Genomic DNA, 24205 nt, shown 5'->3' with positions numbered 1-24205 from the left:
TTGTTTTTCGATTCTTTCTGTTTTTGATTTGGGGTGTTTTCCCTACATAAGGTTTCTGGTTTATCTGTTGGTTTTGTCTGCATCCCCCTATTGGGATTGCCTTGCCCCTTTAAAAGTTTGCATTTATTGTAAAAATTGGTTTTTTAAAAATTGGCTTTGATTTGTTTCTGAATTGATTGCGTGTGTATTGTTGTCCGCTTTTTTTCGGTTTGTTCTTTGGGTCTTCTGTGATTATTTGCTTTTTGGTATTGCGGCCCTGATTTAAAGACTTCGATTTTAATCCCTGCTAAATTGGTTTTGTTCTCCAGAAAATTCGGTTTGATTTGTGGTTCTGAGTTATTCCTGCTTTGTGGGTGTTGTGCCTCCATAAGGTTTCTGGTTTATCTGTTGGGGTTTTGTGGTCGCATTGGGTTTTGATTTCTTGCCTGCTTTTAAAGAGTGCGGTATTTCCCGCTAAATTTTTGTTGTCCTTTGGGCTTTGATTCGATTTCCTTCTTTGTGTGTGGATTTGTGCCTCCATAAGGTTTCGTTTATCTGTTGGTTTTTTGGGTCGCATTGCGTTTTGGGATTTGCTCGGTCCTGATTTTAAAACCTGCTTTTAATTGCGTGGTTTTGTTTGCCCAGAAAATTCGGATTTGTTTGCTTCGGTTTTAGTTTTTCCCTGCTAATTGGGGTTGTTGTTGCCCCAAAAAAGTTTCGGGTTGTTCTTTGGGGGTTTTTAGTTCTTCCGCTTTTGGGATTTGTTTCCTAATTTTCAAAGATGGTCGTGGTAGTATTTCCCCTCCGCTAAATTTTTTTGGGTTTGCCCCGGTTTGGCCGTTAAATTCGTTTCCCTTTCTTTTTGTGGTTTCCCTGGTGTCCCTTTTAAAAAGGGTTTTCTGGTTTCCCCCTTGGGGGGTTTTGTTCTGCCCTTTGGGATTTGTTTCGCCTTCAGGTTTCTGAAGTTTAATTCCCTGCTTTGTGTTGTTTTGTTGCTCCAGAAAAATTTTCGGTTTAAATTTTGGTTGGGGGTTTCTGTTGTTAATTCCTGCTATTGGGGTTTTCCCTGGTGTTTTTTACAAAAGGTTTCTGGTTTAACCCCTGTTGGGTGGTTTGTTTGTTCTTCCCCCGTGTTTGGGATTTGTTTTGTCATTTTACAAATGATGGTCGGGGAGTTTTCCTCCGCTAATTTTTTTTGTTTTTGGTTGGGTTTGGGATTTGAATTCTCCTGTTTTGTGGGGTTTTTGTTGGGTCCCCTCCTTTTTTTAAAAGGTTCGGGTTTTTAATCCTGCTGAAAATTGGTTTTGTTCTGTCCGCAGTAAAATTGACAGGCATTTGAATTTCAGACTTCAGGTTTCTGAATGTTTAATTCCATGCATAATTGGTGCGGTGGTAGTATTGTTGCCTCACAGCTATAGGTTTTCTGGTTTGATTCTTGGTTGGGGTGGCTTTTGTCTGCATCTCCTCCCTGTATTTGTGTGGATTTGCTCTTGTGCCCTGCCATTTTACAAAGACGTGTCTGCAGTTTTAATCCCCTGCTGAAAATTGGTTTTGTTCTGTCCGCAGTAAAATTGACAGGCATTTGAATTTCAGATAATTCCTTGCATAATTGATGGTGCAGTGGTAGTATTGTTGCCTCACAGCTATAGGTTTTCTGGTTTGATTCTTGGTTGGGGTGGCTTCTGTGTGGAGTCTGCATCTCCTGCCTGTGTTTGTGTGGATTTGCTGTGCCCTGCCATTTTACAAAGACGTGTCTGCAGTTTTAATCCCTGCTGAAAATTGGTTTTGTTCTGTCCGCAGTAAAATTGACAGGCATTTTAATTTCAGACTTCAGGTTTCTGCATGTTTAATTCCCTGCATAATTGGTGCGGTGGTAGTATTGTTGCCTCACAGCTATAGGTTTTCTGGTTTGATTCTTGGTTGGGGTGGCTTCTGTGTGGAGTCTGCATCTCCTGCCTGTGTTTGTGTGGATTTGCTCTGGTGCCCTGCCATTTTACAAAGACGTGTCTGCAGTATTAATCCCTGCTGAAAATTTTTTGTTCTGTCCGCAGTAAAATTGACAGGCATTTGAATTTCAGATAATTCCTTGCATAATTGATGGTGCAGTGGTAGTATTGTTGCCTCACAGCTATAGGTTTTCTGGTTTGATTCTTGGTTGGGGTGGCTTCTGTGTGGAGTCTGCATCTCCTGCCTGTGTTTGTGTGGATTTGCTCTGGTGCCCTGACATTTTACAAAGACGTGTCTGCAGTTTTAATCCCTGCTGAAAATTGGTTTTGTTCTGTCCGCAGTAAAATTGACAGGCATTTGAATTTCAGACTTCAGGTTTCTGCATGTTTAATTCCCTGCATAATTGGTGCGGTGGTAGTATTGTTGCCTCACAGCTATAGGTTTTCTGGTTTGATTCTTGGTTGTGGTGGCTTCTGTGTGGAGTCTGCATCTCCTGCCTGTGTTTGTGTGGATTTGCTCTGGTGCCCTGCCATTTTACAAAGACGTGTCTGCAGTATTAATCCCTGCGTCTCTGCTGAGAATTATTTTTGTTCTGTCCGCAGTAAAATTGACAGGCATTTGAATTTCAGACTTCAGGTTTCTGAATGTTTAATTCCTTGCATAATTGATGGTGCAGTGGTAGTATTGTTGCCTCACAGCTATAGGTTTTCTGGTTTGATTCTTGGTTGGGGTGGCTTCTGTGTGGAGTCTGCATCTCCTGCCTGTGTTTGTGTGGATTTGCTCTGGTGCCCTGCCATTTTACAAAGACGTGTCTGCAGTATTAATCCCTGCGTCTCTGCTGAAAATTTTTTGTTCTGTCCTCAGTAAAATGGACAGGCATTTGAATTTCAGACTTCAGGTTTCTGAATGTTTAATTCCCTGCATAATTGATGGTGCGGTGGTAGTATTGTTGCCTCACAGCTATAGGTTTTCTGGTTTGATTCTTGGTTGGGGTGGCTTCTGTGTGGAGTCTGCATCTCCTGCCTGTGTTTGTGTGGATTTGCTCTGGTGCCCTGCCATTTTACAAAGACGTGTCTGCAGTATTAATCCCTGCGTCTCTGCTGAAAATTATTTTTGTTCTGTCCGCAGTAAAATTGACAGGCATTTGAATTTCAGACTTCAGGTTTCTGAATGTTTAATTCCCTGCATAATTGATGGTGCAGTGGTAGTATTGTTGCCTCACAGCTATAGGTTTTCTGGTTTGATTCTTGGTTGGGGTGGCTTCTGTGTGGAGTCTGCATCTCCTGCCTGTGTTTGTGTGGATTTGCTCTGGTGCCCTGCCATTTTACAAAGACGTGTCTGCAGTTTTAATCCCTGCTGAAAATTGGTTTTGTTCTGTCCGCAGTAAAATTGACAGGCATTTGAATTTCAGACTTCAGGTTTCTGAATGTTTAATTCTCTGCATAATTGATGGTGCAGTGGTAGTATTGTTGCCTCACAGCTATAGGTTTTCTGGTTTGATTCTTGGTTGGGGTGGCTTCTGTGTGGAGTCTGCATCTCCTGCCTGTGTTTGTGTGGATTTGCTCTGGTGCCCTGCCATTTTACAAAGATGTGTCTGCAGTATTAATCCCTGCGTCTCTGCTGAGAATTATTTTTGTTCTGTCCGCAGTAAAATTGACAGGCATTTGAATTTCAGATAATTCCTTGCATAATTGATGGTGCAGTGGTAGTATTGTTGCCTCACAGCTATAGGTTTTCTGGTTTGATTCTTGGTTGGGGTGGCTTCTGTGTGGAGTCTGCATCTCCTCCCTGTCTTTGTGTGGATTTGCTCTGGTGCCCTGACATTTTACAAAGACGTGTCTGCAGTTTTAATCCCTGCTGAAAATTGGTTTTGTTCTGTCCGCAGTAAAATTGACAGGCATTTGAATTTCAGACTTCAGGTTTCTGAATGTTTAATTCCTTGCATAATTGATGGTGGAGTGGTAGTATTGTTGCCTCACAGCTATAGGTTTTCTGGTTTGATTCTTGGTTGGGGTGGCTTCTGTGTGGAGTCTGCATCTCCTGCCTGTGTTTGTGTGGATTTGCTCTGGTGCCCTGCCATTTTACAAAGACGTGTCTGCAGTTTTAATCCCTGCTGAAAATTGGTTTTGTTCTGTCCGCAGTAAAATTGACAGGCATTTGAATTTCAGACTTCAGGTTTCTGAATGTTTAATTCCCTGCATAATTGATGGTGCGGTGGTAGTATTGTTGCCTCACAGCTATAGGTTTTCTGGTTTGATTCTTGGTTGGGGTGGCTTCTGTGTGGAGTCTGCATCTCCTGCCTGTGTTTGTGTGGATTTGCTCTGGTGCCCTGCCATTTTACAAAGACGTGTCTGCAGTATTAATCCCTGCGTCTCTGCTGAAAATTATTTTTGTTCTGTCCGCAGTAAAATTGACAGGCATTTGAATTTCAGACTTCAGGTTTCTGAATGTTTAATTCCTGCATAATTGATGGTGCAGTGGTAGTATTGTTGCCTCACAGCTATAGGTTTTCTGGTTTGATTCTTGGTTGGGGTGGCTTCTGTGTGGAGTCTGCATCTCCTGCCTGTGTTTGTGTGGATTTGCTCTGGTGCCCTGCCATTTTACAAAGACGTGTCTGCAGTATTAATCCCTGCGTCTCTGCTGAAAATTATTTTTGTTCTGTCCACAGTAAAATTGACAGGCATTTGAATTTCAGACTTCAGGTTTCTGAATGTTTAATTCCCTGCATAACTGATGGTGCGGTGGTAGTATTGTTGCCTCACAGCTATAGGTTTTCTGGTTTGATTCTTGGTTGGGGTGGCTTCTGTGTGGAGTCTGCATCTCCTGCCTGTGTTTGTGTGGATTTGCTCTGGTGCCCTGCCATTTTACAAAGACGTGTATGCAGTATTAATCCCTGCGTCTCTGCTGAAAATTATTTTTGTTCTGTCCGCAGTAAAATTGACAGGCATTTGAATTTCAGACTTCAGGTTTCTGAATGTTTAATTCCCTGCATAATTGATGGTGCGGTGGTAGCATTGTTGCCTCACAGCTATAGGTTTTCTGGTTTGATTCTTGTTTGGGGTGGCTTCTGTGTGGAGTCTGCATCTCCTGCCTGTGTTTGTTTGGATTTGCTCTGGTGCCCTGCCATTTTACAAAGACGTGTCTGCAGTATTAATCCCTGCTGAAAATTATTTTTGTTCTGTCCGCAGTAAAATTGACAGGCATTTGAATTTCAGACTTCAGGTTTCTGAATGTTTAATTCCCTGCATAATTGATGGTGCGGTGGTAGTATTGTTGCCTCACAGCTATAGGTTTTCTGGTTTGATTCTTGGTTGGGGTGGCTTCTGTGTGGAGTCTGCATCTCCTGCCTGTGTTTGTGTGGATTTGCTCTGGTGCCCTGCCATTTTACAAAGACGTGTCTGCAGTATTAATCCCTGCATCTCTGCTGAGAATTATTTTTGTTCTGTCCGCAGTAAAATTGACAGGCATTTGAATTTCAGATAATTCCTTGCATAATTGATGGTGCAGTGGTAGTATTGTTGCCTCACAGCTATAGGTTTTCTGGTTTGATTCTTGGTTGGGGTGGCTTCTGTGTGGAGTCTGCATCTCCTGCCTGTGTTTGTGTGGATTTGCTCTGGTGCCCTGCCATTTTACAAAGACGTGTCTGCAGTTTTAATCCCTGCTGAAAATTGGTTTTGTTCTGTCCGCAGTAAAATTGACAGGCATTTGAATTTCAGACTTCAGGTTTCTGAATGTTTAATTCCCTGCATAATTGGTGCGGTGGTAGTATTGTTGCCTCACAGCTATAGGTTTTCTGGTTTGATTCTTGGTTGGGGTGGCTTCTGTGTGGAGTCTGCATCTCCTGCCTGTGTTTGTGTGGATTTGCTCTGGTGCCCTGCCATTTTACAAAGACGTGTCTGCAGTTTTAATCCCTGCTGAAAATTGGTTTTGTTCTGTCCGCAGTAAAATTGACAGGCATTTGAATTTCAGACTTCAGGTTTCTGCATGTTTAATTCCCTGCATAACTGATGGTGCGGTGGTAGTATTGTTGCCTCACAGCTATAGGTTTTCTGGTTTGATTCTTGGTTGGGGTGGCTTCTGTGTGGAGTCTGCATCTCCTGCCTGTGTTTGTGTGGATTTGCTCTGGTGCCCTGCCATTTTACAAAGACGTGTCTGCAGTATTAATCCCTGCGTCTCTGCTGAAAATTATTTTTGTTCTGTCCGCAGTAAAATTGACCGGCATTTGAATTTCCAACTTCATGTTCTTCAGAATACATAGTAGCCCAACTTTATTTTTTTAGCAGTTTTCTAAGTTTATAAGATGAATATTTTAAATTTGTCCCTATTTTTGGGACTGTATTCCCCCATTTATTGGCTTCGTCCAGGTTTTTGTGCTAAGGTTGACAGCTATGGCAAGAACTTAATTCACTGAATATGTTTGAGGCCTGTATTCCCTCATTACTGGGTTTGTCCAGGTGTTTTGTACTAAGGTTGACAGCTATGGTGAGAACTGTCTTCCTCTCTTTTACAAAGCAGCTGATGTGGCGTAGTGGTATGTTACTCTGACTGTTTTTTGCTCAGTGACCTTGGCAGTAAAGTATCTGGTGGCAACACAATATTTTATTCTAGCAACTTTCCAAGATTATACAAGCAATGTTTAATGTGTCCCTGTTTTGGGGCTTTTGACCCCCCCCAATACATTTTGGCTTTTTCCAGTTTTCTTGAGCTGCTAAGTTGAGATGCAGTTGAGTATTGAGTAGATTTTACAAGAAACTGAGAGCTGCAGGGGAATAGAAGTTTAGTGCTTTACCAAGTTGTGTACTTGCTTTTGATGCAGAAGGTTGTGGTTTCTACTCCCACAAGGGGTGGATGCTGCCGTACTGAGAATGTTCTGCTTGGTGAAGATACTAACTATGAGTTCGTTATCAGTTTGCCATCCATTTCCTCTTGCAATATTATTACTAGCTTATCATTTTTTTAATGTAATATAGGCAATTTATTCCTGAGGGGCAACAGACACTTTATTTTTCAATGAAACCATGAAATATAAAGGTGATTGCTAGCAGCAACCGCTTCATTAGTTACAGATTTCTTTAATGTGGAATTATTTAGATGACTGACTTCAGAGATTGTGCATATTTACTGATAATGGACTGTAGAATTGTGCATATTTACTGATAAAGGTGGACTGTAGAATTGTGCATATTTACTACTAATGGTGGACTGTGGAAGTACTTTTTTATGATAAATGTTCTCAACTGGGCAGTTTTGCCATTATGGGTGCATATAGTTTGTTTCATTGCTTACTGGAAATGTTCAAAACAAATTTAAAAAACCCTGTAACAAGTGTACTGTATTGTACAAGGAATATAATTTTTGTACAATGAGGAAGGTGTATCAAAGAGCACATGTATGTTTCATATGCAAGGAGCCTATGATTCGAAAACAGCCCAAAATTTATCTTTATCTGCCACTGGCAAAATGTATTTTCTTTGAATGTGGGTGTTTCAATGCTGTTTCAATGAATGTGAGTTTCAAGGACAGAGAAGTTTTAATGCTAAGTTTTCATTGTGAGACTGCATTGCTTTGTTTAACAGATGTCTTAGTGTTTATGCTGTAAAATACGAAATAAAACTTTCAAATGAAGTCCAACTCCTCATCATAGAAGTAAAGCAGTATGCATATTAGTGTTTTTGGTAAATGGAGTGAAATAGCCAAGTATAATGGTTCATTGAAATGGCTGCAGAGGCTCCATTCCCCCATTATTTTGTCAGGGGGGGAAGGGCAGCAAACTCAGACAGGCCCAGCTGAACTATACCTCCCAACTGTCCAGATTTTCAAACAATGAATAGATTTTTGCTTCTTATTTTTGGTTGTTCATAAAATTTGTAGTTTTAATTCCTAAAAGATTTGCCAGAAGTCACTCAATAATAAGTTTCAGACTTCATAACCTTCAGAAAAATGAGCTGTTCTATCAACTGTCGCAATTTTTAGTACTGTTTATATGTGGCCCCAATATATTTGGCCTTGTTCAGATTTACTGCATTAGCAGGTTGAGAGGTACATGCAAATAAATGGCTTTATAGAATTAGGCATAGCCAACCTCTCAACTGTCCCCAATTTTTGGCTCAAAATGTAGCTCTTCCCCCTTATAATCCCTCCGCTATTATTTTGGAAGAAAACATGGAGGGTTTACAATTAAGAAATAACTGTAATAATCAAAGTTATAGATTACTTTAAATGCATGTAGATTCTTTTATATTTTGTCAGCTGCTCAAGTTAGCAGTACTAATATTAGTGTCCCTTCGTTGACAGGTAGCAGCTGTATTGTTTGTCTATTTTATATTTTTGCATCACATTTTTGTCCATTTTTCATAATATTGTGTTTTTTGGCAAATTAGTGACATCACTAAAGACTGAAGTTATAAAATGACAGACATTTGAGTTTCAGATTTTATACCCTTCAGAAAATTCATATTAATGCAAGACCTATTCTATTATCTTTCTAAGTTTATTAGAGCAATATTTAAAAATTGTCCTTATTGTTGGGCCTTTGTCCCACTTCTGTGTATGGCTTTGTCCAGATTTCTTGCTCTTGAGGTTGAGAGGTATGACAAATGTGTCAGAGCCATCAGTCAGCCAGAGAGATTTGAAATTGTGACATGCTGGTTGCACCCCACTCCCCCATGTAGTGACTCTGGATGTGTCCAAGCAAGGCAAGGAGTAGTTGTATCTACCTTGGATGGGGAGGACACACTGCATAAGTACTACAGTGGCTTTTCATCTGTCCTTGATTTTGCAGAATGGTCTGGTTTCTGTCATATTTTTGTACTCTTGATTTATGCTTATTACTCAAACTGCCTGTTGCTCTGTGTTTTTAAGTAGCCATGCTTTAATGACCATAAGGTAAGCTTGTCTGACATCGTCAGATGCTAGTAAGCTTTAATAAGCATACTGTTAAAGAATTGCAACATTGAAAGCCTTTCTGTTGCCATGCAGAGAATACTTGACTAGATAATGTATAAGCCTTGGGTATTAAAGGACAGGATTCCATTATTTTAAAAAGCTCATTACACTTGTTGGAGACTTCCAGTCATCTCTACAGACTTTACCCGTAAACTAAGCAGAATGCCAATCATGTGTGGTCCATAACCTGTACAGTAATCCTTTAAGCAATGTATCTTGAGCTCGTTTCTTGTTTGCTTTTCATTTTTTACTTTTATCATGTTTTCCCCATGAAACAAGTTGTCAGGCAGCAGGTCTTTTTTGGATAAGAAACATTTTTACAAGTGGGGGCATCACATAGATTTCTACTTTCAGCATGTTACTTGGTACTTTAATAAAGGTGAATGTATTATAATCACACTTCTACCACAAGGTTGCAGAAAAACAATTTCTTAAAGAACAAGTGTGTGTGTGTGTGTGTGTGTGTGTGTGTGTGTGTGTGTGCGCGTGCGAGTGTGTGCGCGTGCGAGTGTGTGCGCGTGCGAGTGTGTGTGCGCGTGCGTGCGAGTGTGTGCGCGAGTGTGTGTGTGCGCGTGTGTGTGTGTGTGCGTGTGTGTGTGTGCGTGCGAGTGTGTGTGCGTGCGAGTGTGTGTGCGTGCGAGTGTGTGTGCGTGTGCGAGTGTGTGTGCGTGTGCGAGTGTGTGTGTGCGTGTGTGTGTGCGTGCGAGTGTGTGTGTGCGTGCGAGTGTGTGTGTGCGAGTGTGTGCGTGCGAGTGTGTGCGTGCGAGTGTGTGCGTGCGAGTGTGTGTGTGCGTGCGAGTGTGTGTGTGTGTGCGTGCGAGTGTGTGTGTGTGTGCGTGCGAGTGTGTGTGTGTGCGTGCGAGTGTGTGTGTGTGCGAGTGTGTGTGTGTGTGTGTGTGTGTGCGAGTGTGTGTGTGTGTGTGCGAGTGTGTGTGTGTGTGTGCGAGTGTGTGTGTGTGTGCGAGTGTGCGTGCGAGTGTGTGTGTGTGTGTGTGTGCGTGCGAGTGCAAGTGTGTGTCTTCACTACTTGACTCATTTTCACAAATGTTGCTGCTTGTGAACACATGAACAAAGTGAAATTGTCAAATAAAAAAATCATAATTCAATACACAGGAGGTTCAGATTCAAAAGTTTACTAGTGTACACCAGGAGGCAAAAGACTATACAATACAAGCATATAATTTTGTCTGCCCGAATACTGGAAATACAGCCTTTTTTATGCTGTTTGCATTCAAGTTATTCCGACCTTACTGACGCGGTTAGTCACAAGGCATCTACATCACTTTTACTAACTGTATTCTAGTCATTTAATAATGCTGATGTAATACATTTAAGACAGTTATTATTTAGATATAATACGGCCTTGCTATCCAGCTGTTCAGTTATAATGTCTTCCTGTAAGGTTACTTCTAATCGGTAAAATACAGTAGTAGATTCAGTTTTTAATTCATTCCCTTACACAGCTGTTATCTTCATAAGGTTGAATTACAAAACTGCAGGAAGATGTAACATTTATAAGACATTGTTATATTACAATGACTCCAGTCCACATGGAGGGTGTCATTTTAGTAGAAACATGCAACTCCTTTTTGTGTGACGGGTAAAAATAAAGCTATTTCGTCCTGTGATCTCACAGTTCCTGTATCAAAAAGCCAATTTTCCAAAGTCTCATTTACCCCTGGAGGGACAGCGGACATTAAGCATCCTCCATATGCTGTTATAGCTGTACAAACCCAGCTATTTGAAATGTTCATAGTCTCTGCATACACAGGTTTTATGGCCAGGTATGTGTTAGATTCCAGTCTATAGACAGTTCATCACGTCTAGTCACTTTCACTTGTGTGGTTGAGTGCAGGGAAAAACCATAATAAGAGCAAATTGGTAGTCAACAAATGCACAGCTAACAAAATATTTATGGAATAGTTCTGGGGTTGCTCTGCTTTTCTGCTTGCTTTACTCTTGGCCATTTTTCCCTTGTGTATCACAAAGTTTTTATCAAGTTGAAAGTTCTTTACCGGTTTACAATGCGTCAAATGAACCCAGGACGTCCTCTCATCTACTCTGACTGCAGTAGGCGTTGCCAACAGGACCTGGTATGGACCTTCCCACTTTGCACTCTCCCAGTTATGTTTCTTCGTCATTTTTAACCTGGATCCTGGTTCCTAAACTGCTTCTACCGGTTTGGTCTGTCTTATCTGAAAAAGTTAAAATGCAAAACAGATTTATTGCTTAACAATTTCTTCATATATTCTGCTAACTAACTGCAGTCATGAGAGCTTTCCGCTGAGTCACATAACATGCTCTCCCAAAAACTTTCGAAGGGAGTCAAACCTTTTACATTTGGAACAGTTCTCATACTCAGCAGTGCTAAAGGCAGACAGTATATCCAGTTCATTTGGGTTTCCTCAAATAGCTTCCTAAGCTTACTTTTGATGGTACCATTGTACCTTTCCAACAGTCCTGCTGACTGTGGGTGGGAAGCACAATGGTTCTTTAAGGAGATCCCAAAAAAATCTCCCAAGATGGTGAATCGTTGAATCGCATATTGTGTGCCGTTGTCACTATTAATCCTTTACAGAATGAGAAATATAGGGATTAGTTCTTTCATCAGGGCTTTCGCCACTGTTGCTGCATCCGGGTTTTTGGGTGCAAAAGCTTCTACCCATTTCATAAAAATCTCTACGATAACTAAACAAAACTTATTCCCTTCTCAATTATTTTATTCTATGAAATCCATCCAAATAGTATGTAATGGGTATGGTGGTATAGGAAAAATTCCTTGCTTGGTCTTAAATGTTCCTTGTGCATGGTGCTTATTGTTACAAGTATGACAAACTCCACAATTTTTTTTTATAATTTATGTACCCGTGTGTTTGGAATATTGGATGTAATGGGATCCTATCTCGCCTACATTCACAACAGATGGGTTCGGAGCCGATCCATCGGCTCCGACTCGGCAACTAATACACTAGCACGAAGTCTCTCATTGGCTGGGCTACTCCCTATCCCAGGATGCACTACACCTGCTTCCCCAGATCTCGTTTGCCGCTTAACAAGCTGGACGTGGTCTCGACTTGGCTGGAGCTAAGTGGTTCTTTTTACCTTATTGGTCCTTGACCTAGGGAATTTTTGTCCATATTAACCAAACAGCTGTTTTAACAGCTATTTATTACTGCGACCTCTTCAGCCGGGCCCGAGGGGAATACTTTGGGATTGGGTGCTTCGGTGCCTAGTCTTCCTCTCGGAGCATCGGCTGCTGGAATTCCCAGTGCCATCGTGGCCTCTAGACCAGTGACCTCCTTGGATTCTGGAGGTCCGGCCTTTGAGGCCATGAGGAGCGCGCTGGCCATGCCTTTGCCGGTTCAGCAAGATTCTACCTCACCGTCCCTAGATTTGGAGACTGGTGCCTCTGTTGTGTTGCAGCCCCCCGGCAGCGGGGCCCCAGGGCCTGAGGATACCCCATCGGGGTTCCTTCTTCGGGTGGTCCGTCCGAAACTGCTTCGGACGAACCCCACGGAAGAAATTGTGTAAGAGGAAGCACGTAGACTCCCAAGATGAGTCTATTACATCGGATACTGACCTCGATGACGCAGAAGGGTCCCCCAAATCATCTTCGGATGATATCTCCTTCTCAGATATCTTGGAGATTCTGAGACAGAGAGGTGACTGGCAAGCCAAAACCCCTTCAGCTGAGGAGTCAGTCTTCCTCAAGGCCTTTGGGGCCCAGCCTTCCGCCTCCTGGGTGTCTCCGCCCTTCAATGAACTCCTTGATTTGGTTTCTCAAGGTGGGAACACCCTGATTCTGTGGAACCGGTGCCTGCGAGGCCCAATAAATTTGTCAGCCCCCCCCCCCAGAAGGAGTTTCTCACAAAGGGTGTGCCTGTAGATGCTTTGGTGGTGGCTTCTGCCACACAGCAGGACGTGGCAGAGGCTTCGACGTCTATTCATCCTCCTAATAAGGATTCTAGGAGTATGGATAGGTGCGGAAGCGTACCCTGTCTTCAGCGGCCTTTGCCTTACGGTCGCTAAACTACTTATGTCATTTTACGAGGCTCCAAAGGGATCTTCTCAAAGAGCTAAATGACTCTCTTGTTGGTAATCTACCTGAGGCGCTGGCCCCGACTGTTGGCACAGATGACTACCCTCTTTTCTATTGTTAACTCGTCCATGAGGCTCATTTCATATGCGGCCGAAGGCGAGTAGAGCAGGAACAGGCGTTGCCCTCAGGAGACAAGCCTGGTTACGCTTGTGTTCGTCATGGAGGCCTTCAAGTCTTCCTTCGCCGACGCCCTTTGATGGGTCATCTTTGTTTGGACCCAAGGTGAAGGACACACTAACTCGGTGCGAGCAGGAGGGCAAGACTTTGACTGCCGTTGGGGCCCGATTTTCCACTCCTTCTAGGCCTTACCCCAAGGCCGGGAGGAGGAAAATGTGGTTTAGAAAATCTCAGAAGTCTTTCCCTACTCCACCCAGTGATTCCCCTCCAGAGGCAGGGGAATTTTGGAAGACGCCGCCCCAGAGGTGGCAGAGGCCCCCGTAACTCTGGAGACCGCGATTCCTTTCGTGGTTCTTCATACAACCAGCGTTCCTGAGTTGTTGCCCGACTGTGCAACTCCGGAGCCAGTCGGGTCGCTGCGGCGCACCCACAAGCTTGGGAATCCATAACAAGCGATCAGTGGGTGCTTCGCATTATTACCGGAGGTTATATCATCCCCTTCAACAAACCCCCCCTTTCTTCAAGGGAAATCCCGGACGTACCACCCAGTCAGCGGGAGGTTTCAAAGCTGCTAGAAAAAAGAGCCATCCAGCCTGTCCCCATCGACCAGATCGGATCAGGAACTTACTCAAAATTATTTTTGGTACCAAAAAAGACAGGGGACTTCAGGCCCATTTTGGACCTCAGTTCATTGAATCGTTTCGTAAAGAAGTCCAAATTCCGAATGGTCACTCTTCAATCTATTCTTCCTTTGCGGGAAAAAGATGCATGGATGTGCTCCATAGATCTCCAGGACGCTTACTATCACATTCCCATAGCTCAAGAGTCCAGGAGACATTTACGCTTCCTCGAGTCAGTCATTTCCAATTCGAGCACTGCCCTTTGGTCTCACCACAGCCCCCAGGGTGTTCACCAAGTGTCTGGCAGTGGTAACTGCTCACCTGAGAAGTCTGGGATTCCAGGTGTTTCCTTATCTAGACGACTGGCTCCTTACTGCCACCTCCGAGCATCTACTACTCCAAGCGCTCAGAGCCACGTTCACCTTGGGCCGTTTCTTGGGGATCACGTTCAATTTGCAAAAATCTGTACTACAGCCATCTCAGCGTATTACTTTCATAGGCGCAGACTTAGACACAAAAAGAATGCGCGCCTTTTTACCGGCAGCAAGAATTCAGGTCTTACAAGAACAAGTCAAATCCTGTCTCCCCCTACAAAGAGCCCCGGCCCATCGGATCCTACAACTTTTGGGCTCGATGGCATCGACCATACTTTTAGTTCCCTTGGCCAGACTTCACATGCGAATTTTACAATGGCTACTGTCGGTTCAATGGTCTTGTCAGGAACTTCCCTTGAACCACTTAATCATAATCACGGAAAGTTGCCGTCGAGATCTGCATTGGTGGCTTCTCCAATCAAATCTCGACCAGGGGCGACCCTTTATACCTCAACGTCCCGTTGCCACTGTGACTACGGACGCCTCCCAGGTAGGGTGGGGGGGTCATTACCTGGACAGGTCGGTCCAAGGCACATGGCAGATCCAGGAAACGCATTTGCATATCAATGTCCTGGAGATGAGAGTGGTACTATTCGTACTCCAAGCTCTCCATCACGCTCTCCCACAGGGCCCGATTACTATCCTATCCGACAACATGTCGGTGGTGTGGTACATAAACAAGCAAGGTGGAACCAGGTCTTACCCACTATGCAGAGAAGCCATGAGACTTTGGCACTGGGCGGTAGCTACCAACCGCTTTCTAATGGCAACGCACATACCGGGGAAGTCCAATGTGATTGCGGACAGATTAAGCAGGACCATTCTTTTACCCCACGAGTGGTCCCTCAACCAGGGTATAGCTGCGAAAATCTTCGACAGATGGGGTCTTCCTTGCTGCGACCTGTTTGCCAGCCCTCACAATGCGAAATGCAGAGAGTTCTTCACACTGTTTCCTTCTCAGGGACAGATTCCCAGGGACGCTCTGACTCACATTTGGCCCCGGTCTTCTCGCCTTCCTCCGTTCCCCTCCTACCGAGGGTGATACAGAAGGCCATTTACATGGAGAGCGAGATGATTTTGATTGCCCCGCACTGGCCTCGTCAAGTTTGGTTTCCTTTCCTACAGAGGCATGCGATAGAAGGTCCATGGTTTCTGGATCCGGTGCCAGACCTGTTGACTGATCAGTCAGGACGGCTTCATCCGTCTCTCAGGTCCCTGAAGTTGGCAGCATGGTTACTCCACTTCCATCCTTAGTCCGAGACAATGCTCTTCGCGGACGTGGTCCACATACTGTCTTCTTCTCATAAACCTTCCACCATCAAACTTTATTCCAGTAAATGGAAAAGGTTTGCCTTCTGGGCTCAAGAACGGGGTATAGATCCTCTCACTGCACCAGTATCGGAGGTTCTGAATTTTCTGGCCTCCCTTTTTCAGTCGGGCTCTTCAGTTTCTACCATTAAGGTTCAGTTAGCAGCGATCTCTAATTTTCATGCTTCTTTTGAACCTTCATTGATGTCAAACTTTGTAAGGCTTTCCTTAAAGGGGCTTGGCTCCTTAGGCCTCCTTTATCTCATCCTGTTCCCCCTTGGGATTTGAATATGGTTCTTGCTGCCCTAACTGCCCGTCCTTTCGAACCAGCTGCTACTTGTGATTTAAAATTTCTGTCTTGGAAAACGGCCTTTTTAGTAGCCATAACATCTGCTAGGCGAGTTTCAGAACTTAAAGCTCTTTGTTCTGATCCTCCCTATTTGATTTTTCACAAGCATAGAGTTTCATTGAAATTAAACCCTGCATTTATACCAAAAGTGGCCTCCTCTTTCTGTATTCAACAAACTATAGAACTCCCTGTCTTTTTCCCAGAATTCTCTAAACGCAGAATATACTTTGCATCAATTGGACGTACATAGACAACTGCATTTTTATTTGAATAGAACCGCTCAAACGCGGAAATCAAATCAATTGTTTGTTTCCTTAGCAGCGAACAAATTGGGTCAACCAGTAACAAAAACCTCCATATCTAAATGGATTAAAGATTGTATCATTTTTATTTATTCACAGGCTAACAAAGACCTTCCCTTTCCAGTCAAGGCTCATTCTACCAGGGCAATGGCTACTTCCGTAGCTTTTCACTCCAAGTTATCAATAGATGATATTTGTGCTGCGGCAACCTGGACTTCTCCGCACACTTTCATTTCTCATTACAAATTGGATGTGGTTTCTCGAGGCAGAGCTTCCTTTGGTTCCACAGTTCTCAGGAGTGTGTTCCAATGAGCCACCCGGGATGTAGGTGCTAGGGACGCTGTCCCATCTGTTGTGAATGTAGGCGAGATAGGATCCCATTACATCTTTTAGTTATGTACTTACCATAACTTCGGATGTATGGGATCCATCTCGCCTACATTCATAAGTACCCACCCTCCTTCCCCCTTCCATTCGGATTTAGAGGAGCTGTAGTCTCTTTCTTGGAGATCTTTCTTGAAGAACTTTAGTTGGTTATAGTGACTACTAATTTTTCTGTGTTTGCATGGCTGTATGAAAGCGAACAAACAAGATCTGGGGAAGCAGGTGTAGTGCATCCTGGGATAGGGAGTAGCCCAGCCAATGAGAGACTTCGTGCTAGTGTATTAGTTGCCGAGTCGGAGCCGATGGATCGGCTCCGAACCCATCTGTTGTGAATGTAGGCGAGATGGATCCCATACATCCGAAGTTATGGTAAGTACATAACTAAAAGATTTAATAACTGTACCATCCACCCTGTTGAGACATGGCCCTGCCCATGGCACAACAGAGCTGCATATCTAAATTAGACGTCAATAATTTTTTTTTTTCTCTTGTGAAATGTACAGTCCTTTTTCAATAATTGCACCTCATTTTACCAATTTTTGTTTTTCGACTTTGGTAATAAGCGTCTGCATTGTTTTTAACATGTCTAAATGTAAAATCTCAAATGGTTGTAATTCCTCATTCAATTATAAAGTTTGAGACTGCTTGCTTTGCAGCTGCATCAGCTCATGCATTGTCTTTTGAAATCTCATCCTGCTGTTTTGTATGAGCTAGACATTTACCAATAGCTACTTTGGTAGGTAACTGAATAGATTCTAATAGCTCCAAAATAAAGTGCGCATGATTAATAGGTTTTACACTGGATGTAATCATTACTCTATTTTTCCATTGTTGTGCAAATACATGTACTGTAGAAAAAACACACTTTTTTGCTAAAGTACATGCTCTAGTCAAAGCTATCAATTCCGCTGTTTGTGCAGATAAGTTGTGTGGTAATGATTGACCTAAAATTTCAGTGTCTGTCTAATGCATACCCCACCAGATTCTTCCCTGTAGGACCCCTGCTGCAATAGCCGTACACGTAATATGTCACCTTGGCATTATTCCAAGGGCATATCTGTAAGATCTTGTCTAGGCAAAGCTAACTGCTCAATTTGCTGCAGGCAGCTGTGTGGTGTGCCCTCCGCAGCAGTTGGAAGTAATGTTGATGGATTTAATGTCTTGCATCGTTCAGTTGTCATATGACGTTTGCTCAGCAGTATAGCCATACATGAAAGATGTCTAGCAGGAGAAAGGTATGCCATTTGCTCTTGCAGTTAAATTATTGCAACTCCATGAGCCTCTCACAATGTGAGAGGATGGAATAACACCACTGAGGCCGAAGCCGGCACTGCCATTGCGGCTGGAACTACTGCATGTACACAGTGAGGCAAACATTGCACCACTGGGTCTAACTGTGATGAATAGTAAGCTATGAGGCGTTGCTTATCCCCATGTTGGTGCATCAATACTGACGTCATGTACCCTTGCTTACAATGTACGCTCTTAAAGAACCGCTTGCCATAATTTTGAAGTCATAAAACTAATGAAGCTATCAACGGATTCAACCTGCAGAAAGCCATTAATGCTTCTGTTGTCCAGTGTAAAATATCTTGTGCTGCCATTGGTGTCTTATATATCCAATCAGTCAGTGGAGCAGATTCCAAAGCATTATTCGGTATCCAGCTACGACAAAAATGAGTTGTAACCAAGAAAGACATTATTTCTTTCTTAGTTGTTGGGTTGGGTGCTTGCAAAATTGCTGTATTTTTTTTCCTCATCTTGTATTCTACCTAGATTGGATATTACATATCCCAAGTATCTAACTTGTTTTCTCAAGTTGTAACTTTTGTTACTTTGTGTCCTTGTATTGCTTAAAATTTCAATAATGCTACAGTATCCACCTTGCACTGCTGCTGGGTGTGGGCTGCTAGCAAGATGTCCTCTACATACAGTTGAATTGGACTACCTCCCAGTGGTGTAAATCGTGACAGGTTGCTAGCCATTTCTTGTGCAAAAAATAGTTGGGCTCTCATAATATGCCTGTGATAGGCGAGTATACGTATACCTTTTACCCTGACATGTAAAGGCAAACCAATATTGACTATCAGGATGTATAGGTATTGAAAAGAAAGCATTGCTAATATCTACCACAGAGAAATACTTTTGTTGCTGTTCCAAATCATTCAACAAAGAATGTGGGTCTAGCACCGTAGCTGCTCTAGGTATTACTGCATTATTTACAGCTTGTAAATCTTGTACCATCCGCCATAATCGTGCATAATATCCATCTATTGTCTCATTTTCCTGTTGTATGCATTGATTAATGCAAGTCCAGTCTGCTCTAGGTTTCCATTTCTCAGATTCGGTTTGTCAGACCTTTCTCTCTGTCTAATTCTGCGTCACTATGTGGGAGTGGCCTAAGTTCTGCATTACGAGGATTGCAGGTACCACAAATCATGTGCCAATCTTGACCTATAATTTGTCTTACTACTTTTTCTACTCCTTCCCCATTCAAGTGATAACTTTACCTCATGCCTTGTTAATCCTCGAAACATTTTGCAAAATTAACTTTCTGATGGGGGGGATTCCCGCAGTAGCCTTCCGTATGTCTTCTGGTGTCCATGGTCTATATTATAGGAGTGCAGGATTCTGCCCTTGTCCTGCCTGAGGATTTGCAACTTCTATAAGTGGGCATATTTCTTCCTCACTCTCATCCTGTAGATTCCTCTCTATCTGGTATGATTTTTTGTCCCTATGCGTGTTATGTGTTAGAGACCTAGTCTCATAAGGATCTCTAACAACTGGTTGGGGTCTTACTGAAACTTCAGGATAATGCAGAGGTGGACCAGCCTGTCCACTCGCTCCTTAGCCTTAAAAGGGTAAGGGAGGGGGCAATGGAGGAGGAGGAGGAGCTGTAGCTCTTACGAAGTTATTCTCTTATACAAATGTTTTTGAATTTTTTAGCTTCTGTTCTCTGCGATTTGCTTCCTCAATCCACCTGTGTGCTTGAGGTATGCCTAGTTGGCGTTTTTGCTTTACCTCCTGCAGCACATTTACGCTGTTTAAGGAGTTTAACTAGTGAAACTTTATCTAGTTTATGATCAAATTCATATTTGTTAACCCATCTTGTATAATACCTAACATAATCAGCACGCTGTAATTGCATGTATTTTGCGTCTTCGGTTAGGGGTGGATCTTGCGAGGTTTTACTGCACCGATTACCCATGTCAAAATGTTATGTAAGCCTTGTTTTATCACGTGATGTTGAATTCTTAGTTCCCGTTTACAGTTTATGTAGAATAATGGTCTACCTTATTCTGTGACCCTGATATTATGACAATAAAAAAATACAGTACTTCCTGTTGTGCCTGATCTGCAAAAACAAATCTTGACAACGATATACTGTAACATAGTCCCTGAACTAAAACAGAAAAAAAAGCCAAATTCTTCATACCTGAACCTCCAAGTTCATTGATTCAAATGATTCATTTTGATGGGTATAGCTTGTGCATACATGGATAAACCTGACTGAACAGGTCATTGAGAAATGGGAGTCTTCTGCAAACATGACTGTAGTAAGTAACAATTTTACTTTTTATGTAATTCAGCATACCTGTGCATAGGCGAGAGCGCTGTGTGTCTGTAGGAGAGAGCGCTGTGTGTGCATGCACCTCTGTGTGCATCTTTCTCAGGCTGCATCTGTCTTTGTCTCTGCCTGCGTGAGTTTATTACATTGATGTATAACCTTGGTGCTTGTCCGTACGTCCAAACTCTGCACTTTTGCTCCTGGCAGGAAATGTTCTTGTATGTATATTCTGCATACACAATGATGAAGGGGTCATTGTGATAACGGAGTTATGTTTGTGCTCGTGCAGGTATGGCCTAAGTATGTGAAAATACTTTGTGCTTGTGAAAACGCTATGCATTCTTGGTGAAAAAATGGGCCATTTAGAGCCATATGTTCCGCTTACCGTCTATTGACTCCAGTACTAAAGCATTGTCCTATTTTGTAATTGTGCATACATGGACCTAGTAAATTGTGTCATTAGGGAGTGCTTGTGCATTCACAGAAAGAATACTGAGGTTTGTTACAAAAATAGTCATTTGTGGCGCTTGTGCATACATGGAAAGACTGAAGGTCTTTGCAGAAAAGGTATCGTTTCTGATTCGGCTGACATCACTCACTTATTTTTTTTGGCATGTAGAGGGTCTGTAAATTGCGTGATTCTGCTAGTTTTAAGATCTCTAATGAGATTCAAGAAAGCCTTTTACAGTACAGCATGAAAAGTACAGGTGGCACCTTCTGCAGATGGTGGCTCTTCATAACTTTTGCATGTTAATTCTCTCTCAGAATCTACCAACTGGCTGTCATGGCATCAGAAGGACAAAAGAGATCAAGGCAAGGATATCAATTTGAGCCAACTTATCGTCCTGGAGAGCAAAGGAGGAAACGCCGTTGTGTGGATACGGAGAGGAGCGTAGAAGAGCAATCGACAGAGGTAGAAGAAAGTAACCTGTCTGATATGCATTGGTGCATATGCGGCCATTGCAGTATGATGACAAGTGAACGTGAATGCCTCTGCTGTGTGTCCTCACCACGTGCGACTGACAAGTGGAGAGAACTAAACTTGCCACTGTCTAATCAGTGCATTACAACACATCCAGAATTCGCAGCAACTTGCCTATTAAGGCACATACTAGAATGGGTGTTTAGACAACAGACAAATCGCAGAGGATTGCAAGACCCAGAATGGACAAACAGGTACACAACTACCTAGGTGATTGGCATCACTGCTAATGTAAGGGTTAGGGTGACCGGATAGACATGCTTAATGTGCAGGTAGAAACTATTTACTAGCTGACAGCCATGTTTTTAAGTTAGTGGCCTTTGATGGCAAAGCTACCTTGGATGTTGAGTAAATAGCTGTTGTGCACTGGTTGGCCAATCCGATTGTTCTCATTTCTGGCATGTATGTTTGCTCAAGACTGCTGGTTTATAAACTTGAATTCTGCATCTGTAAACCAGCCTTAGTTGTAATAAGGATTTGTTTTCTGTTTCAGGCGGTACCGTCTGCTGGCCTACAGAGCATATGTAAAGTGGGTGTGTAATAATCGGCGACTCGGTTTTGGCAATCGCATGGTCATACCAGCTTGCGTTGTTGTTCGTATTCGTGCGGCGTTTCCCACCGAAGAGACTGAAGATGAATATGTTGGTTTTCGTCCATTTGAGGGACTATGGGTGTTTGCAGAGTAAAGATGTCCTTTGACATTCTCTTTTGCAAACTAGCTCTCTTTGAAATGTGTCTCAATTTGTAACACTCTGTCCATTTAACAATGTCTTAGGTTTCTCCTATGATGTTGTACTGCCCATGTTTGAAATTGATAGAGAAATAAAGAGATTTTACTCACTATGCAATGTTTCTGTTTCTGTGGAATAGCTGTCCATTCATTCTTCTAATACTAGACGTAACAGTATTGTAACTTTGGATTTGAAAGTTGCACGTTATGGGGGGAACTCTGTCACAATGGTAACTCTATTTCTACTCTGTATAACTTTTGTGGCCTTGACTCATGCATCAAATTGTACCGAGGGTAGTCTTTTTGGCCACTGCAGTCATTTATGTTGAATTGTCACGAACAAAGCTACTTGGCTGATCAACAATTCTAAAAGTACAGTTGGGTACACTTACCATAACTTGTATATTAGTGTATTGACTCATGCAGTCTTTACATTTATGTTATCTGCTTGCAGGTTGCCCTCTGGCCGAATTAAAAAATAATTGGTGGGTCCTGCATGCATTGCTGTGCTTTCTTCCATTCATTTTTATAGAGTCCTTGTAGTCTGATGGCTAATGGACTGCATTGCGGGAATAATTACAGTAAATATTTAGAGTAAAAAATAAACACGTAATGGATAGTGTGGTGATTAAGTAAAGCAGAAAATCAACAGGAAGGTACATCGTGGTGATGGCCTAGACAAGGATTCTAGTAAGAATGAAAATCCTGTTGCAGACCTTGAAAACTACTCACTAGCCCAAGGGCAATAAGTCTTCTAGTGCTAGAAATCCTACCCCTTCAGAGAGAGAAGTCTGGGCACTAGACATGTTAGGTTTGCACTAAAGAAAAATCCTCCTGAGGGGAAGCAGAGGTAATGTAGTGCTCTTCATCAGAGTATTCCTAAGTAGATGAGGGCAAATCGTGATCGTCGGAAGAATTGGACAAAATAGAACCCTGGACCAATGATTCAGAAACCACTTCAGTCCTAGGACTCTTAGAAGTTTGGTGTTGGATAACCCTGATTAGAATTATTAGATCTTGAGCCATTATGTTTTTTAGGCATAGCGTCCTCCGCATGTGTCATGTGTGTATTTTTTTTATCCATGATTACAGATTTAGCCCCAAGTGAAGAAGGAAGTGTCTGTTTCAATAGGCAAGAACATGGGCATGAATACACCTTCAGAAGCCGGTGCCTGTACAGCAGCTGTGGACCCATCCCAGGTAGAGACTACCGTGGGTCCCATGGTTGAAGCATCTTGCAGACTTTTTGACTCTGAATGGATGCCTGTATAGGCCTGCAAATCAGAAGTAGATGGTGTCTTGGGTTGTGAAAGTGCATGACTGAGTACTGGCTTAGTAGAAACGGCAGTTTGGTACCTCTGCGAGTCGTTCTTTAAATTTGAGTTTTTTGCAATACTGGCAGTCGCATGGCTAACCGACATTTCTTGGATAATTAAAACAGAGAAACAAAATATTTAGAGGTGAAAATATAGATATGACAGTGCGCTGATTTAAGTAAAGCACAAAATTGAGTGCAATGTACGTGAGGATTGGGGCCTAGGCAAGGCCTACAGTACAAATGAAAATCTTTGAGGTATTTGATTTCCACAGGTAATGCAATTAACTTTAACTGACATAAGGGGCAAGAAAATGTTTCCCCAATGGGGTACTTCGCTTTAGTTTCGCGAATTGACGCATGACCCACGACTTTGTTAATCATGCTGAGAGCTAGCTGAAAGCAGATAACCCAAATGTTATGGTTGCAACAGTGAAAACATGAATAAGTGAGTATTTGTATTTTTTAATTTTCTCATTTTTATTTAACTTTATAGTATAGTGCAGGAGATGCAGCACAACGCTGGCTGAGTGCAGTACATGCAGCGCGAGGCAGTATTAGTATTTTTTACGTGTTACATTTGGATTCAACTGCATTGGTGAAACTGAAGTTGACTTTACATACACATTTGTTTATTCACTTGAAACAGTGTGGCTTCAGCCGAAATGTTAAAAGTTTTCTATTTACTGCATGTGGTTGCATGACTGTACTTGGCTAAAGATTAGCTCTTATACCACGATCGAATTGAATAACAGGTGAACTTCACAAATGGAAACTATTAAACATAAGCAAGAATACCAATCCAGTTTGCATTTCCAGTACAAGAAGAAAGTGGTTGTTTAAAGTATTTTGATTGTGGCTGCCATATCTGAGTAACTTGCCTTAAAGTTAAAATAAAGCCGGTTCGTGTACTCTTGACTACGGTTTGACGACAAAGGTAACAAAATTGTGTGCTGCAATGTTTGTCATGCCTAATTTGCAGTGGTGACAAGGCAAAGTGACAGTGGAATGTGTTTGGAGTCCTTGATAATCCCAATCATAGTGGTTAGGTGAGTGTAGGTGGTTGACGCAGTAAATATGTGCTGGTGTAGTCGGTGTGCTTGTAGTCAATATTATGTCAGTAACTTACCAAATGTGCCTTGTAAGTATAGTAGTGGTAGTTGTAATTTTTACACAATTTCTTTTC

This window comes from Protopterus annectens, chromosome 10.part0, assembly GCF_019279795.1.
Source record: "Protopterus annectens isolate FY-2018-M chromosome 10.part0, PAN1.0, whole genome shotgun sequence".
NCBI classification, from domain to species: domain Eukaryota; kingdom Metazoa; phylum Chordata; order Ceratodontiformes; family Protopteridae; genus Protopterus; species Protopterus annectens.
Note: the sequence above shows the minus strand (reverse complement) of the source record.